The sequence below is a fragment of the Schistocerca piceifrons genome, chromosome 4 (assembly GCF_021461385.2).
Source record: "Schistocerca piceifrons isolate TAMUIC-IGC-003096 chromosome 4, iqSchPice1.1, whole genome shotgun sequence".
Classification (NCBI taxonomy): domain Eukaryota; kingdom Metazoa; phylum Arthropoda; class Insecta; order Orthoptera; family Acrididae; genus Schistocerca; species Schistocerca piceifrons.
This window is the reverse complement of record NC_060141.1, coordinates 341814411-341834921: the sequence shown is the minus strand read 5'-3', so window position 1 is coordinate 341834921 and position 20511 is coordinate 341814411.

Below are 20511 nucleotides of genomic sequence, written 5' to 3'. Positions count from 1 at the left end.
CGATGCATGTCAGGAAGTACCTTGCACTACTGGTAGTCATCGACTTTCCTGTTCTACTGACAAATGGAGTAAGAGAGAAACCACTGTCTATGTGGCTCCGCATGAGCCCTAATGTCTCATATCTTCTCGTTTACGCAAAATGGCTCTTGGTGGCAGTAGAATCGTTCAGTAGCTAGCCCCAAATAGTGGTTCTCTAGATTTTTCAGTAGTGTTTCCTGAAAAGGACGTCGTCTTCTCCATGGCTTCCCATCTGAGTTCACAGAGCATTTCCGTAATATTCGAGCGTTGATCGAACCTAACCGTACCAAATCTAGCAGTACGCCTCTGAATTGCTTCGATGTCTTCCTCTAATCCGACTTAGTGGGGATTGCAAACCCTCGAGCAGTACTCAAGAACAGGTTGCACTATTCTTGAATCTGTAAGAGTACGAGGGGGTGGAGAACAGCACTTTGCAAGACATCCCAGGTATGCTCAATGATGTTCATGTCTAGGGAGCTGGGTGAGCAGCGGAAGTGTGTAAACTCAGACGAGCTTTCCTGGAGCCACTTTTTAGCAGTTCTGGAAGTGTGGGGTGTCACATTGTCCAGCTGGAATTGCACAACTCCGTCAGAATGCACAATGGACATAAATGGATGCAGGTCATCAGACAGGATGCTTACGTACGTATCACCTACCAGAGTCGTATCTGGGCGTATCAGAGGTGACATATGACTCCAACTGCACATGCCCCACGCCATTTCAGACCTCCACCAGCTTGAAGAGTACCATGCTGACATGCAGGGTCCACGGATTCATGAGGTTGTCTCCATACCTGTACACATGCATCCGCTCGATACAATCTCAAACTAGACTCGTCTGACCAAGCAACATGTTTCCAGTCGTTAACAGCCTAATTCGGTGTTGACAGGTCCAGACGAGGGTAAAGCATTGTGTCGTGCAGTCATCAATGGTACACGAGTCGACCTTCGGCTCCGAATGCCGATATCGACGATGTTTCGTTGAATGGTTCGCACGCTGACACTTGTTGATGGCCCAACACTGAAATCTGCTGCCGTTTGCCGAAGGGCTACATTTCTCTCACGTTGAACGATTCTCTTCAGTCGTCGATGGTCCCGTTCATGTTGGATCTTTTTCCGTCCGCACGATGTCGTAGATCTGATGTTTTACCGGATTCCTGATATTCGCGGTGCACTCGTGAAATGGCTGTACGGGTAAATCCCCACTTCGTCGTTATCTCGGAGATGGTGTGTCCCAACTCTCACGCGCCGACTATAACACCACGTTCAGACTCACTTAAAGCTTGATTATCTGTCATGGTAGCAGCAGTAACCGATCTAACAACTGCGCCAGATACTTGTTGTCCTATACAGGGTGTTACAAAAAAGTATGGCAAAAGTTTCACGAAACATTCCTCACACACAGAGAAAGAAAATATGTTATGCGGACATGTGTCCGGAAACGCTTACTTTCCATGTTAGAGCTCATTTTATTACTTCTCTTCAAATCACATTAATCATTGAATGGAAACACACAGCAACAGAACGTACCAGCACTGAAATGAGGATTGACACATTGTTGGATGAACCATTCGCAGAAGTGTACCCGTGGAGGCCAATCAGCTGCTGATAGTACCTGCACACGCTGTACATGGTACGGAAACAAGTGGTTCTCTATACAGTGACGTGGTCAACGTTACCTTGTACAGCAGCAACTTCTCTAGCGGTGACATTAGGGTTATCGTCAACTTCACGAAAATTGCCTCGTTCATTGCAGGTGTCCTCGTCGTTCTAGGTCTTCTCCAGTCGCGAGTCATAGGCTGGAATATTCCGTGCTCCCTAAGACGCCGATCAATTGCTTCGAACGATTTGCTGTCGGGACACCTTCGTTCTGGAAATCTGTCTCGATATAAACGTACGGCACCACGGCTATTGCCCCGTGCTGATCCATACATCAAATGGGCATCTGCCAACTCGGTATTTGTAAACATTGCACTGACTGCAGAACCACGTCCGTGATGAACACTAACCTGTTGATGTTACGTACTGATGTGCTTGATGCTAATAGTGTAGAGCAATGAGTCGCATGTCAACAGAAGCACCGAAGTCAACATTACCTTCCTTCAATTGGGCCAACTGGCGGTGAATCGAGGAAGTACAGAACATACTGACGAAACTAAAATGAGCTCTAACATGGAAATTAAGCGTTTCCGGACACATGTCCACATAACATCTTTTCTTTATTTATGTGTGAGGAATGTTTCCTGAAAGTTTGGCCATACCTTTTTGTAACACCCTGTATAGGAGTTGCTGACCGCAGCGTCATATTCCGCCTGTTTTTACACATCTCCGCTTTGGAATACGCATGCCTATACCAGTTTCTTTAGCGCTCCAGTGTAGTTAACTACACTGGTGTGCAGTATTCGGCTGAAGAGTACACTAAGGCGAGGTCACTGGTTCTTAATGTATCCACAGATGTTCACCAGTTAGTGCTGCAGAGCCTGTGAATGAGATTGTTGAGGGAACTTATTTTTTGGGATACATTGTAACAACCCACTCGTCACTTATCTGGTTTTAGTGTGTGTTCACCCCAGGTAATTGACTAACAGATCAACAGAGAGTGCAAAACTGCCGCAATGTCGGATAACGCAAAGAAAGTAATAAGGCCCCGTGACTCCTGATTGAACTGTGGTGGCAGTGTTGACATTAATTGATTCAGAATTGATCCCTTTTAATTAAAAAGGGGTGCACATTGATGTTATATTCAGCTATTGAACACCAGATGCAAATGTTGGACATAAAATTAATTAAGAAAGTGGCTAGGGATTTCAACTGATTGATTGAAAACAGATGCAGTCGATTAGCACAGATTTATTTTAACTCATGACCTTCAGTCATCACATTACATGACTCTCCTAACAGGCAGTGGTAATAAATTGCGTTTGCGTGGAGTAAAGCGCGATAAATCAAAAGCAATTCTTATGGACTGATCCAGGCGTAATGCGAAGTGCGAGAAGAATTCTGCAATACACGGCCCATGAAACCCTCGTGGAAACTTTGCTGACGTGATCCAACAAATTAATCAGTGGCCGGAGCGCGCGCAATATCACCGAATTCGGCGTGGTGGTGCGTCATCGTTATGCGGACGTCGGCCAAGCTTGTGGTGCTGCAAGGCTGCGCTTGTCTATTCACTTCTAGCTATCTTGCTCAGTACATAGCTGAACAAAAACTTTCTATCTCCAAGCTCAATCGTTCCATTTGCTAAGTCCTAAACTGCAGAGATGCTCAATCTCTATCAGGCAAGCTGAGTAAAGAACGCCATGTCTGCACTCTAGACAAGCTGGGAACTGAAGACCTCTACAGGGACTTCTCCCAGTCCCGCTTCGCCTCGGTTTCCCCTCCAGCAAATTCACTTACGCCAATTACAGTGCAAGTCGTGTTAATTATGCATCACTTCCCAGCGCCGACCCATGCCTGCTCTGGGAAGTGAACAAATTACCACAAAATTTCCCTTCCTCTCAACTTCTGCTATTTAGCTCCTCCCAGGCCACCCATCAAGGTTAGCGTCTGCACAAAACACCAATTTTTCCGGAATTCTGACTCCCAGGAGAGTACTTCAAATTCCTCGGTCCTATGTTCCCATCAGAGGCCGGCGTATTTCATTCTGTCGCTCTTGACCTGATTTACTTCAGACTCTGCAGACATGAATTCAGCGTGAAGTTGCTATAGTCACGAACACACATATTTTGGCGTCTGTTGACCGTTCCACCGTAGCTTTGCGCGGCTTTCTCGCATGTTTCACTGAAAATGGGACGACGGACATTTATTAACAGGCGTAAAGTTCTCCATCTCCTTCCTGGTACACCAGCATGGGGTGAACCATTCACTCACTGTCACTCATCTTAAGGCAGCTAGAGGCCGCGCCCCATTACCGCTTTCTCAGAGCTTGAGCCGTCCTAAGCTTCCTCGCCGCTCCCCGGCCGGCCACGGTCAGCTCTGTATACTTCCGTGGGATAAACTAGCCTCCAGTAAATCGACGCGTTTCCACAAAGCTTTTCGCGTCGTGTGTATTACTTTAAAACCATCACCCGACATTAATTATTCCAATACGTCCATACTATACCCTCTACAAGATGCATTGTGCCTTGTCAGTCATTTTTGTTCAGCCCTACCGTTCGCTCAACGTGAGTTACGTGATCTTTAATGACTTCATGTAAGGGGCATAGTTCTTGCCATCTTACAACATTTTCAGGACGTATTTTTAAGGAGTTCAGTGCCATTCACATCGAACTTTCCAGAATGCATCTGCAGCTCAGACCTCCAACGTGCATTTTGCAACGTGGAAGCAGAAACCAGTTTTCGCCTAGTTACAGGGCAAGGTTAGCAAGTTTTCGATTTCCCCGAGTCAGCGTCTACAAATCTATGAAATTTTACGGCAGCGTCTTCGGGAAACCTCGGTCGACAACGGACCCGCGACAGCCTCCGAATGCCCGCCGAGCATGTGTAGACCGTAAAATGGGCTACGACTCGCCGTGTATTTGATACGGCTGTCGGGGTCGGCGGGAGGGACCTGCCGCCGTCGTCCCGAGATCTCGCGTCAGCTCGTTTGACAGCAGGCATAAAACGCGGCTGACGCGCACCAGCGACGAGCGGAGAATACTCGGCGTTTTACGACGGGCGATTTCACTGTGCGCAGTGACAGGTGCCGGACTTGCGGGACGCCGGGTGTCGGCTCGGCAGACAGAGAGAGATGGTGTGATGGGGTGGGTGGGGGGGGGGGGGATCGGCGCTGTTTACTGCGTGTCCGCCAGTGCCCAGCACGCTGCCATTAGCCGACAGGCGTAATGATGCCGGACCCCCGCATTACCAGGCAATAAAGCAGGTGGGAAATAAGTGCCTTGTGACAGCCATTACGGTAAGCAGCTGGGGCCGGCTGCGCTGAGTGAGTCGGCAACTCGGCCGAGCGGTCGGCCCTCTTCTCGAGTGTCCGGCAGACAGCAGGCTACCTGCAAGACGGCGGACAGCTACGCGTGTAGCCTGCCTGCCTCTGCGTGCCACGCTGTCATTACCGCTGCACTCCCTATCTGCCGGCCTGTCGTGCCGGGCTCATATATATACTTGTGCATTAGCATAAATTAGACGCCCGTGTTTTATTGAGGTCGCTGTTTCATTAATGCAGCGCTCGGCATTGCTGCGCAATGTCGCAAGGCGTTGTGTATCAGATTGTATCTCCTTTACAATCTACTTGTTGCCAGCGTTCCGTCATGCGGCGTGGCTTAATTGACTTCAGAGCTCATTTCGTTACGGTGGTCTTTTCGCGATTTCGTTCGGAGTTGACGCCTATGCGTTTACAACAGGTGACAATCGAGTAATGCAGCAAGTGGAGACGTCAAATGTTTTGAATTTATCTTTCCAGTCCTCGACGCTGCGGTTAAAATACAGGGTGATTTGCATTGAAACTGCGACCAGACGCTGTATAATGCTTATATAAATATTTTTACTGTAACATTAGTCAGCTTTGGGCCCACTCCAGGCCTATCATTAGATGGTGGGTATTTACGGGCGTTTTATGTGGGGTGATTCAACTACACCTACCGCTGTGTTTTATGCAACCCGCAACGCCTTCAAATACCACACACAAGACTTTCATATTCTCTCGCTTCCTAGACGCAAAATACGCAGAAAAAAATGAACAGGACCTTTTTGTAGGAAATCTGATGTAATGAAATTTTGCACAGGCATGCATTTTCGTCCGAGGCCGTAGTTTTCTAATTATTCAAGAAACACATTCAAAAGTGACCTTCAAACGCGTTCCTTTTGAATAAATCGAAATCTGTGGTGTCCAGGAATTACGTATCCCAGCAGAAAAATTAACTCCATTAAATTTGGTTCAAAAATTCCTGTTCATTTTTTGTGTAGGACTAACAGTTTGCACATAGCGAGCGATACAATATGACAATTTGGCACGTTGTGTTTGAAGGCCTTGCAAGCTGCATAAAACCTAGTAGTAGGCACAGCTGAATCACCGTGTTTATTGTGTACCAATCACTGGAGCTGTGGCGACAGAGTATAACCTTGAAAGCGGGAAGCACTTTGCTTTTCACTGATCAGTTTCACACTCTGATTCTCATTGACCATTCAGGGCTGTCCATCTATCGTGTCATCCCATGCCAGTGGTGTCATGTGGATGAGGTATGGAGGGTCATGGGATGAACACACCACTACCTCAGCCCCTGTAAGCTTTCAGACCCTGGAAACGCCACTTTTCATTTTCAAGAAGCTGCTCAGTTAGCATCTCGAAGCTCAGTGGACCCTCTTCCCGTCCTTCCACCAAGGAAAAATCCCTGGCAGTCAGACACACTGACCACTCAGCTACGCAGGCAAATGAAATTTAAGTACATAAATACGACATTTTAGAAAATACAATATATACCAGTGGTTAAAACAAGAGGAATCAGCTGTACTTGCTTCACACAGAATATCTGTTCACTGGCTCGAAAGATGGATAATAGGAAAACAGAGGATTTTAAGAAGTATTATGGAGTGACTGGCCACAGTTCCAGTATGAATTGTTCACTGTAAAATATACACAATCCACCTAAAAATTTCCTAGATTGACTTTTTTCCTCAGGCATAAATGACGTCAGCGCGGTTAACTACGGCGGCAGATTGAACTAACAACGGGAAATAACAGATCTGGATTCGATGTGGATCAGATGCGAGCAGCCAGTGTTTAGTAGTAAACTTGCAACTGTAGAGTGTCAACGTCGTTGTCTCAGAGATCGCAGTGGGACAACATCTCCAAATCAAGTATTGAAGACATGTTTTGAAGAAGAGAAACATGTTTGCAAAGTTTGTCCGCAAGCTTTGACCCCCGACCTAAGACAAAGATGCTTAGACGCCAGCCGAGACTTGACTGAAATGCAAAATTCGAACAGTTTTTTTCTGTAAACAACCGTCATGGGTGATGGGACTTGGTGCTGTCAATACGACCCCGCCACAAAACGACAAAGACCCAGAAATTCACACGAAGGCTCAATGCTTTGACGACATAACTGACATTCAAACCAATGTAAAGCGTGAGTTGTGCAGCACCTCGGAGGATCTCTCTGCTGACACTTTCATATGGTTGGGTGAACGTTCTGTGCGTTGTACCCAAGTGGGGAGGAGACTTTGTAGGTCGCTTGAAACATTAAAACCACCATCCTAACTTTTCTCAATTTAATATTAACAAAGTCTCGAAACTCTCTGGACTGACGGGCGTTAAACAGTACGGGACGATTTATAGGAACGTTTATTAACATTGTAGTAACTCTCCTCAATAAATGCAGTTGATTATCTGCCTCGCAGCTCGGGTCCATGAAAGCTGCAGCAACAGTAAATGCAGTTTAATTATTAATGTATAAGGCGCTCTGAGGTCTAAATTATAAGTTATGAGCAACAGGTAATTCGTTTGGTTTAGCATAAGCATTCGACTGTGCGGACCACACTACATTTTTACAAAAACTGAAAGGTTACGCTACATTGATGAATGATTTTTATGACATTAAAAAAAACGGAAACAGTAAGTTTGTCTTCCAGGGAACAGAGACACCGAACACGTTTGCATTTGAGTAGGGTGTTACCACTAAACATGAAACTTACTAAAAACGTTGTATGTGCACACTTCTTCTTAACAGACTATAAATACATAGGCTACGGGGCCGGTGTCTCTCTCACTTAAATCTTTCTGCATGCACTGCCGCGTCACCTTATAAAATACAAAAATATCTGATGTTTTTGTTGTATAACAACGGCCTTTCTCTGGTAGCAGATTAATTTCGCTGACGAAATTGGTCCATGCCCTAAGGAAGGCCGCTGCGAAATGGTCGGAACTTCGGATTTTTTCGTTTTTTAACATTTTATTATTTTATAAAATGACGCTACAGTATATTCAGAAGTGTATTATGTGATATTTTTACTATGTAGCTTTTGGTGCCATTGGATGACCATAAATAAATACACGGTTGTGATACATAACCACAAACAAAAATTTTGGAAACCAATAAAATGAAGGGGAGACAATAACAAATTATCGTTGTCGAACATTTACAGGCTGTCAACTGCCTCTGAATCAGGCTGACGTAGCTCTTCCAGTGACCCTTCAATATGGTATGTGGCACCTATTATTCCGGTTCACTGCAGTCACAAGTTGGAAATACCGACCATCCGAGCTGTGATGAACGATTCCAGTTGTCCCTCATCTAACGCGATTGAGTTTGCTCCAGGTGGCACGACGAAAATTAAAATCTGGTAAACCAAAAGTCGGATTTCACCTCGCAAAAAACTTTGCTTGTATGAGAATGACCATTTCGATTTCCAGGCACCCACAGGATCAAAAGTATTGAGCTGCTGTCTCATGGCTGTTTCTGCAGGCCGGATGAAGAGCTCTGTAATACCTCTTTCTAAAAAATTCATTTTCATCATGTGTGTATCAATATTTGTATCGACATACATGTCAACGATTTTAGATGCAAATGTCTTAGTATTAGAAGAAGGCGCAGCCTTCCAATTTTTTAGAGAGCAGCTAAGAGAAGCCGGACTGTTATCACTTGTCTTTCTGCTTTCACTATCGCAATCGCATTGCGGACTGTGGCTATATATGATTTCATAATACACGAGCCTGTTTTTAGATATTTGTGTGTTTCTTTCTTATTAATCCACAAAATCGCATGATTGTATGAATATTCATTGTATCTAGAGTTCTATTTTTCAGCATTTCCAGCAGGAAGGACGCAATACTTCAATACGGCACCGATCCTCTATTGGATTGATTTCATTACTAATTTGCAACGTTAATTTCTATGTATTTTCTATGCGGAACCTGGAGTCAGTAGGAGAAGAAGTACGAGTTTTTTAAACCAGTCATACAGCGTAGAGCAGTAATCAAATAGCAACTGCACAGTACATTTTTTAAAATTCAATCGGTGCACATCTTCCGTTGTGCCGGTGCCTGCACCTTTCTGGGACTACACTCTTCAGTCTGAGTACGCAGAGGTGGAAGCCAACCCACAGATTCCAGTCCGAGTTAGCAATAATGTTAGGTTATATCGCTTATGAAAAAAAAAAAGTTGGTTCTCCTGCATTCTCATCCATAGACGACTCAGGACTTGCTGTCTCCTTCTGTAAAGTGGAGTGGGAGTGATATGGCTAAGCAACGGCGAAACCCGGGGGCGTAACGAGGCTGGGTAACTCGGGGCACTGCCCTGCGCCCCCCCCCCCCCCCCCCCCGTACACTCACCGAGTACGAGGAGCTTATAGTGCCCGACGGAAATAAACAAGAATAAAACATTACAATTAAAATGGAAAAAGTTGTGGTAATCGATCAGGCAAATGAGGTTTTTCCTATATTCAAATAACCGTAAGGAATGCGGATCATTTAGTCAACTACAGGTAGCAGATGACGCTGTGCTCATTGCGCCTATGTACTCGTAAACAAAAGGACACGTAAAATGTATAGACAATATCACAGAATTTTTGTATGTAACTGAATTTGAAATGGTTAAAATTTATTTATATGTTCAATGAAGATAATCTTTGCATAAGACAATGTTGAAAGCTAAGGCTGGTACCGAACGTAAACAGGCAAGTACCAGTCCGAAGTCATACACCGTCTTCTGACTTAAATCGAAATAGTTACTCCCGCCAGCCACTGCTCTGATAGTCATCATAGTAAACGAATTAGCGTGTTGTTTCAGGTCAGCGAATATATAACGTCATAAGAGTTCTTGTACAAATGATACACACTGCAGTAAATTACTTATCGCCCTAATGAATCACAACAGTGGAGAAACGGCGAGTCTAGAATGAGTAAAAGGGGGGCAGAGTATCATTTTATGTGAATACTAAAAAATGGGATACAACCCAGCGGCTTTGACGGGTGACGTCGTATCAAGCCAAAGACGATACAGAGCAAACATTTGAAACTATCAATGTGTATTCAGAAACAAAGAAATGTAGCACAAAAAACTGACACCGTAGACGTATATCACTTAAGCCAATACACGCTATATAACGAAAATACGAAACAATGAAATGTAGCACAGAGAACAGATATTGTAGACATACGAGGTGCGACAATAAAGCAATGAGACTAATGTGAAAAAAAAATGTTGATTACCGTTTTAGTCAAGTTTAGTGTTGTCTCCTTCAAAGTAGTTCCCTTCTGATTGCACTCACTTTATCTAGCGCTTCTGCCATTGATGGTAACATTTCTGGAACTCATCTTCTGTAATATCCTCCAAGACCCTCGACACAGCTTTTTGGGCATCTTGTGTTGTATGAAAATGGTGTCCCTTGACCGCCGTTTTGACTCTCTGAAATAGAAAAAAGTCGCATGGAGCGATATCTGGTGAATAAGGTGGCTGTGGTAGTACTGAAATTTGTTTTCAGGTTAAATATTGCTGTACTGACAGCAGTATGGGACAGCGCATTATCGTGATGCAGAATCTAATTATCAGCAATGTTGGTACAGACACGAAGAACTCTTTTACAAGGTCTTTCTAAAATGTCTTTGTAGTAATTTATTATTTGTGCAGGAGGCACCCACTCCTTGTGAACAATTCCCTTGGAATCTAGGAACCACACAAGGTTAATGGTCACCCACTGATGTCTTCATCTTCAACATTCGTTCTGCCTTCACTAAACATTTTATGCCAAAGAAAAACTTGAGCTCTTGACATAACCTCCTCTCCAAAAGCCTTCTGAAGCTTACTGTAAGTTTTTTGCGTTTTCACACGATTTAATGCAAAAAGAAATGGCATAACGTTGCGCAATATTATGCGGTTCCATTTCCGTGACGAGAGACACAAACATGTGTTAACATATTACAGCACAACTCATGACTGAGCAGTTGCACCGATGTCCCGCATGGACTAGAAGCAGCTTATAGACCAAGGTCAAAGATATTGTGCTTACGCAAGCCTGCAGGGTTGCCACATCTTGCAAAGAAAATTAGTCTCATTACTTTACTGTCGCACTTTGTACATCATGCGAACCTGTATTTATAACAAAATCTTATATAACGACAAAACGTAAGAACACGCGAATTATTAAAATTCATAAAACAAATTAACAGGACAGGCAAGGGAAGTAGGGGATTTCGGGCTGAGACGATTTAAAAACACGCAACTGCAAACAATAGCACAAAAGAAAATACAAACAAAAATATAATGAATAGATATTACCCAAGGCGAAGAAGACAAGCTGAACATTGGTACCCTGTTTTTAAGCTGACCTTCATGAGTCAACTAAAGCACAGAAGTCATTATCAACCAAGGTGAACGGAAACAATAAACTGAATATTAGTATCCTATTCTTTACCAATGGTAGAAAAAACATGCCGTACATTGGTATCCTGTTCTTCTGTTGAGCTAAATGGATAAAACGGTGACAAAAACAGATGCATCACATCGAGCGAAAATAACAAGACATCGACCATTGGTGTTTCTAACATAGATCAGATTACAAAGAACAAACAAACAGAAGGAAATAGAAATCACTACAGTCAGACTACGAAGGAGTAAATATACGTTTCTGTAGTATGTGACACACACCTACATAGCAATAATATGAGGACGAACGCCAACAAACCTATAAGAAAATCACAAATGAGATCTTATAAGACTACAAACGCTCACTTTTCAAGCGACGACCTATAAAACGCAAGACGTGCACAAAACTCTTAATTTAAGCTACATTAATTTATCAATATTTACGATTCGTTTTCAGGGCTTACGTATGTATCACCTTTGGCTTAGATGTGGCGTCATCGTTCAAAGCCAACGAGTAGTATCCCATTCTTTTTTATACCCTATTTGGTCGCCAAAGTTGGCAGCGAGAGGAATCGATATATTAGCAGCTCGAATTCTAACGACGCCTACCGGTTAGTACTAGGGAGACGGGGAGCCTAGAAAATAAGGGCACATCGTAGTGGGATTGAGGATAGGAACTGCAATGGCAGAAAGCCGATAAAAACAGACCAACATTATTTAATTATACGTAAGCAGAAACAATAATTTCAAATCGCAGATCGTTCATGTTATAACGAGCCAATGATTTGAAAGGCAAACTGAATTTCTGACAAAAATACAATTTAAAGCTTGAAAATCGTTATTTCTTACGATATGTGCATGGGGAATGGGTATTTCAAGACGCAATGGTGATGCACTCAACTTATTAAACATCATCTGTATGGGCGAATACTGGGAGCACTTGCCAGAGATACTTTATAGAACAATGTATAATTTACAGTGTTACAATGAACTGGCAATTACGTGACTTGTAAAAATCATGTTTCTCGAAAACGAGCTGTCGCAGGCAATCTGGTTGACTGGATTGAAAAATAAAAAAAAACCTTGAATATTACTTCAGTGTCAAAGATCTACTATTTCACCAAACATACACGCTTGTGAGGGTTTATATTATACTTCCACGGAAAGCATTTTGACAGCTCCGTTTTGGGTGCTACATACTGACAAAACTCGGATGTTTGTTTATGTCTTACCGTCTGACTGTTATCGTTGCTCCTCGTTTGTACTTTATTGCACGACTTTTTAAGATATTGCTGACCAGGTATGGACACAGTCATGTTGTTCGCAGGTCGCCTCATCTCAGACTGTTGCTACGCAACGGCATTGGCCGCTGCCGAGACTCATCTATTGTTGAGGACAGCGAACCGTCGCGATATGTTGTTATAGTCCACGAGTACTCACGGAAAACAATCACAGCATAATTAAGGAAAGTATCCAGCGATGATAGCAGAGGCATAACTACGCTGCCACGACCGATCCAATGCTCCCGTGGATGATGTACCTCCGAAAAGCAAAAAAAGAAGCAATGAGGAAATATTAAAATGGGAAGGGAGAGTACAAAAGTTAGTAACATCTATGCGTCAAGAGAAATTTTTCGTTCTGTTAAAATAATGAAAGATTGTTGAAAAATGATTCTTACGTAAAGTTATAAGAACCATTTACCTCATTTAGCAGGTCAATGATCAGTCAGCGTTAGGATACGAACATCAGTTAACTGAATACATAGAACGAACGGGACTTTATGTAAGCAAGAGTCAAGGCGAAGGATATTACGGAGCATCCGTCATGAGTGATGTACACAACGATGCGCCCAAAATAGCCAAGCAACAATTTGAAGCCAACCGGAGTGGCCGTGCGGTTCTAGGCGCTACAGTCTGGAGCCGAGCGACCGCTACGGTCGCAGGTTCGAATCCTGCCTCGGGCATGGATGTGTGTGATGTCCTTAGGTTAGTTAGGTTTAATTAGTTCTAAGTTCTAGGCGATTGATGACCTCAGAAGGTAAGTCGCATAGTGCTCAGTGCCATTTGAACCATTTGAACAACTTGAATATACTCCTTAGAGGCGCTGTATAGGCTAGGAGGCTAATCAAGAAACAGTCCTGTATTTCTTGGTTGCGTTGTGCTACGGTGGTAGGATTTAGAAACTTTCACAAAGCAGAGCTGATGCCGAGTTACTGTGATATAGTTCGATGCGGAGCAGTCCTGATACACCAAACAGAAGCTAAGGCTGTTGCAATAACTGGACGTTCTTTCCCTAAGCTAAAAAATATTTTTAAAGAATACTTACGTTACATACAAGTCAGAAGCTATTTTTGCGAGCTATTAAAGTGTCAATGTTCATTAACGCTGGCACTCAAAGATCCTGTGCCTATGTTAACTTTCGTTCGATTTGATGAAAAAATAACGATCGCTGCACTGCGCTGTGCTACGTAATGTGGCGATTGAAAATAATTAAAGTTCTCACAGTTTCAATTTGAATTCCTGGATTTTCAGTCTCCCTATCTGAGTTCGCTGAATTCTCCGAAAAAATTAATCATCAGTTCTGTTTAATAACAAAACATTTCTCTCTCACGAAGATAATTACTTTCAGAGAAGGTAGAAGATACTTCTGACATTAAAGTTTTGAATACTTTCACACTACATATTTTCACAATTAAAAGTCACAAGCGCTCACACGAGCTATCAAAATACAGACAATGTGAGACAAAATGAGTTGACACTACTGACTGCACTATTTATAGACTTATTCAGAACAAAAGTTGACATAACTATAGCTTCTTACACCTATATGTTCTTAGTACAATGCTTATCCTTTTGATTTGCTGTTCTTAAATAATGCACAATCATACAAAATTTTAAGGAAATTATTTAAAACCGTGGCTTATTGCGGTACAAGAGTGGCTTCACGTAAATTGTCACAGGCTTGTTCGACTGGTGGGAGAGTGTAACGTACATGATGAGACATCCTAAATGACAGGAGTGAAAGGAAGATTCAGTACAGCTCTCCAAAACCGTATGTGGAAAACTCGATGACCAATCTTTCAGAGCAGAAATCACTAATGTCCGGTCCTCTGCGTAGCTGTGCCACAGTCCGTGCAGATTACACTAAGCTCGCCATGAGGCGTGGAGCAGTCATTCCTTATATGCTCCATCCGTGAAATTAATGTCAATAAAGTCAAAGTAGTTCCATGTTAAGGAATGAGAGTAGGAGAGCAGATACAGAAATCCTGCAAGGCAACGTCATAGAAGAGGTGATCTGCCATTGCCTTCATCCAACCTGTTAGGAACTGTCAAGTTCCTGTAAGTGCCGTGTGGATTGCTATGAGTGCTTGTACCATGTACTGTTGGGTTAGTCTTATGGTGTATGAAGGGAAGGGTGGTTGCAGAACTCGGTGCTGGCACACAGCCTACCCGTTTAGAACAGCACGAAGAGGGCCGCCAACCTTAACGCCCCATCCGAGTGATGGATCACCATCGACAGTGTCTCACGCTCTCACTTCAGGAGACACTGTGGAGAGGTTTGAAATGTAATCCAGAGCATCGACGCAAAGACTGGTGATTAAGGACATTACACCACCATCTCTCCTCCCGCTGAAAGCCAAATACTGCCGTGAAAATTTTCCATTACCAGAATTTGATGAGGCTTACCTCCGAGTGGAGCGCCATCACAAAAGCGTGCGTTAGCGACCTCGGGTGCGGAGGCGGGTGCAATTTGTGTGCTGTTCAGTTAAAAGTGTCCTCTGCCATACAGTTTACAGTGATTCGCAGAGTATAGATGAAACTGTACAAATTTATATAGACAACAAAAGAGCACGAAGTACTGCTTTTTTTCCAAAATAACTGACAATCTGCACATGCAAGAACGAACAAAATCTCATTTAAGTAATTTCGATTTTATAAGCATTAGGCCGTGGCCCAAGCCAAGTTTCACTGTCTAACATTCCATCTGCTAATGAATTGCAGTAAGATCGGAATTAACGTCACTAAACACAAGGATTTCATTAACACTTTATATTTTTGGATGGGTATTCAAGCTTATGTACTCCTTAGAAATTGACCGTTCGTTCTGGTCTGTCTTGCAGTATAATATTAAATATTGTTTCATTTTTTGTGTCATTACTCAGTTCTGTAATTAATTAATGTTAATATTTTTAATTTTGGGCATAAATAATTTATATTACTAGTTAAACATGGTTTTTTAAATGAAACGATTTGCTTTTTATTTATCTGAATTGTACTTTGACTAGTAAACAGCATTTGTTAAGTGCATTTATGCAGGGACGGATAGCTATGTGCCTGAATGTGTGTGTGTGCGTGCGTGCGTGAGTGTGAGTGTGTGTGTGTGTGTGTGTGTGTGTGTGTGTGTGTGTGTGTTGGATGGGTGGGTAGAGGGTGCCTGGAAGGCGATGTGTGGGCGACTTTTTGTGGAAGTGAGTATGAGATGGGAAGGTGGTTGGCATGCACGAGGGGAGGCAGCGGTGTTTCTGATCTTATGTACTGGCACCAGGGCCTCCTTGACTGGTCATACGCCCCTACTGGAACCACTCAACGAGCTAGACAGAAGCTAACCTGATCCAATGCACATGGCCTTTCGAAGCCGAACGTCAACTAGGTGGGTGCTGGATCTATTGTTCCATATCGCTAAACAGTACTCAGCTGAGGAATAAATCAATGCCAGTGCCGTCGTTCGCAGAATACGTGAGTCAGCTGTCCACGATGTTCAACTTTGCAAGATAATTAACTGTCTTGCAACTTGTAATGCAGATGACACAAGCGTCAGGATCAAATGCAGAGATTATCGTAGAAGAATAATCTGCAGTGTTAGTTTTTAAGCTTCTTTTAACTGTTTTTTAAACATGTAAGAACTGTAATTTTGCCTTCCATCTATGTCTATATCGTTTTGAGACTTTTTGTTAATAGTCTCGTGTAACTCATAGGTAACAGCGTCCTTCAGTCAGTGAGCCCCAAACAGTTAATACTTCTTAAACGTTGTAAAGACACTACAGTTCCAGTGATCAATAGGTTCAGGTAGAATAGCTTTGTCTCAGAAGGCCCTAAGAAACACGGGTAAAGGCAAAATTTAAGGAACAGATATGACGATCGAGACAGCCCATTTTTCGAGCCACTGGACTTTAATCTGAGAGGATCGGGTTTATAGTCCCTACGAAGACCCTTAACTTAAGATGTACGTGGATGCTCATGATCAGTTAAGGCAGATGCTGGGATGGTGTCTTCAGCAAGATCACGGTCGACATTTTTCCATATACTTGCCCAGTACTGCTTCGTGTTTGATGGCCTCCAACTCTAACACCTTCCCTCCTCACTTCTCCATTTGTGTCAACCATTCTGTCTCTGCCATGCTAAGACCAGTCTTGATACGCAGTAACTCCAAAGACTCTTCGAACCGTTCAAGAAGAGATATTTGTGGCATTGAGGCACAAATTCTAAAATAATCCGTTCTTGTCATGTTAAAATGCTAGGGAGATAAAATTTTAATTCGAAACCATCAATTTATCCTCTCTCTCCCTCTCTTATCTAGCTTCAACTTCCGATGATCGCCCGGGAGTTTCCTTTAGAGGACTGGTGATTTCGAGTCCCAGCAATTCCACTTTTTTTGCAGTTTTAAGAGAAAACAGGTGGAGGAGATCAGAATTTCTCGCCATTTATACAGAATGCGTGAAGTCACCATCTTTAAATCATTCCACAATTAGGAGTGGCAGGAACAGGCACATGTCTGTCATCTATACTTGTAAGTAGGCTGTAAGTAGGCTGTTTATGTTTTCTCTATGTAAGTAGGATTTTTGAAAGTCAGATTGCGTTGCGCTAAAAAAAAAAATATTGTGTATCAGGTTAAGCACAGTCATGTATAATTGTACAAAGGGGACGTTTCATACTGTCATGGATATTTGCGACGGTGGAGGGGAACAGATAGAGTAAAATCATTTGGCGCTTTCTGCTGGACTGGAAATAGCCCAGCACTATTACTTCTTTATAAAAGGGCTTAAAATAATTTATTCATGATCGAGTTCTGCTTGCAAGCAAAAGGTACTCTTTAATACGGACGGCTCTTTTGCCGCCTAATGTACCACTTCGTCTTAGACGTTCTTGGAGAGCTCTAAGAAGCTTTGCATATAATTTATAGCTTACTTAACGATATTTCATCCTACATACATATCTTATCACTTGATGTGGTTAACACAGAAGTAATTAACACAGAAGAATTTCGGAATATGAATCAAAAAAATAACGAAAGAAATGCCAAATCGTTCCCCATCAGTATAAATTCTGATGAGCATTGCGTGCTCCAAAATTTATAATTTCCTCGACCTCATTTGGCGTCATTGATACCATCAACTTCCCAGGAAATTTAATTCCAACACACGCTCCCCACCAAAGAGAAAGGGTCGTTCTAGAAATCATAAACGTATTTTGCGATCCAGTAGTATTTTGATGATTAAATTAACCATCTAACAATTTTCGTTTCATGGGCTGTAAAGTGTATGCCTTAAGACCTAGGAGCAATTGTTTATAATTGCTACTGTGAAACACAGTCACCTCATCTACCGAAGAGCCGGCCGCGGTGGTCTCGCGGTTCTAGGCGCGCAGTCCGGAACCGTGCGACTGCTACGGTCGCAGGTTCGAATCCTGCCTCGGGCATGGATGTGTGTGATGTCCTTAGGTTAGTTAGGTTTAAGTAGTTCTAAGTTCTAGGGGACTGATGACCACAGCTGTTAAGTCCCATAGTGCTCAGAGCCATTTGAACCATCTACCGAAGAAATGCTCATAGTTCTTAAGGTGTGCGTTTCAGAGCCCACATTAAATAGACAATTTTTTTCTTGTTTCGGTCGATACTATCCCCTACTAAAGTACGGAAAGCAAGGAGGTTGCAGTAAAAGAGGTCCACTGTCTTTGGTTTCAGAACGACTTTCACTTTATAGTGTTCGATTCGGTCAATTCCGGACCATGCTTCCTTATCTCAAATTGATGCATTTACCCTTCTCCATCATCCTTGAGGTTTGTAATACATCATGGAATCACCCTGCATATATTTCAGGCACTCGGTGCAATAGAGAGGCTATCGAAATCGCAACGGGTTTATCCATACTTAACAGGGTGAGATATATGGGACAAGCATTTGATGCAGGCAAACAATTCCAGAAGATGATCAGTCTTTAACAGCGTGTTGAATAGCAGTCCACAGCGGTATGGAAAATTCTATACTATCAGTTTTTCATTTTATTCGTTACTCTGCCATTCCCTCACCTCTCAAGGACGAGGATGGGCTAGTGGTAGTACGACATTTGAGTCTCTGTCAAAAGAGGTTTGAAATAGAAGAATCATCATCATAATTTTCTAGAGCCTTTGTCCAATTGCACCACATCCAGGCTGACTGACACACTGGCCCTTGTTGTTAATCTGCCGGGCGGATTCGATCTGGGGCTGGCACGCCTACCCGAGTCCAGGAAGCAACGCATTAGCGCTCTTTTTTAACATTTATTTAGGGAACAATGTTACATATTCCAAATAATACTACGTACATGTAGTACTAACCATGCACCCATGTTATACATGAAATGATTTTAACAAAAACAGTTTGATCATTGCAATTATGCTGATGTTAAAGAAATACAACAGAAGATTGTGTCACTGACTATTTCCAGAAAGAATTAATTTGAACATCAAGAAAAGTTTTTTAAAACCTTAAAACTTCTTCAAACATGAATAAATAAAAAAAACTGCACTTTGAATTACATGTGCTCCAGTCTTTACGGAAGCATAAATAGCACTTTATGCTGGATATCAGCAAGTTTTTGGGATAATTTTTAATATATTAAGTACAAAAGGAAATCTTTTCTATGAGAGACAGGTTAAGGGAACAAACTGATCTTTAACGTTGTCAGTCATCTAGCTACGAGCATTTCACATAATTGTATGGAAGTCGTCAAAACGTATACAGGATATGGAAGATTTATGCCCATTACACATAAAAACAATTTAATAATCATATTAGATAATCTCTTAAATACTTGAGAATGGAGGAAAAGAGATGTTGTAAAGCTGACTAGCCTTCCAACTACACTTTCTGGACATTAATGGAACGTTACTTATTTGAAGTGATCAGACCTATATAACAGATCTTTCACTGGAAAACTGACTTACACATCACAGTGCAAAAATGAACAGGGCAATTTGCCAGCCATTGAAAATTACATTATATCAGATACAATCATATGGATTTAACTAATGGATAAAGACATTTCCATGAAAACTGTCAATTTTCATATTTAGACTATAAACCAATAATGCAGCTTTAATGTTTTGTGTTTTGACACTATTAGATACACAATCTGACTGTCACATAAGTTCTGTACATTAGCTTATAAAATTTCAAAAACTACTTTCTGAAGTAGAAAAAGCACACACCAAAAATTTATAGTAAAAATTTAGATAATATCCTTAAGGTAACTACAATACATCACTGTCAACACAGTCTTCTTTTTTTATATTAACCAATGTCCGTTCTTTCAAATTTAATTTTTAACATATTACCGTACTTTTTCTTGTGACACGAATACCTTCTAATTTTGTGGTATTCACACAGCATGTGTACCTTCAATTCTATGGTGCTGTCGGATCATAGTTTGTTAATGATGTAATAAACAAAATTTCCCAGCAACCAGTTCACAGCGTTATTTTTTGCCTCTGGGGAATAGCGTCCTTCAGGCCTGTGTATCAATGACAGCGATATACTCTCAGGGGATGTCCTTGTAATCAGAGCTATTTCCTGTCGGATCCACTTACAACTATTCATGTGACCGCTGCATGTGTATCTATGAATTACTGTGTCAACGAGATGGCATTGTTGAAATAAATTTGTTTCACAGAGTCCGATTTCGTACAATCTTTCATTGATGCTAACTATGTTGTTAACTGTCTTGTACCATGATGTTTCCATACTAGACGTGAACACAATAGAACTAACGTTGTTCCAAATCACAGTCCAATCAGTGTTTGGAAACTGTCGTTCTATTATGTTCCTTCCTTTGCTTTTCTTTCCTTCCCGCTTTATGGCTCTTGACGTTAAATTTCGTGACTCTGATTCCGGCACTTACAGAGAAAACACTCACCTGATGTAAATGACTGTTGATATTCTGCACGTCAGTC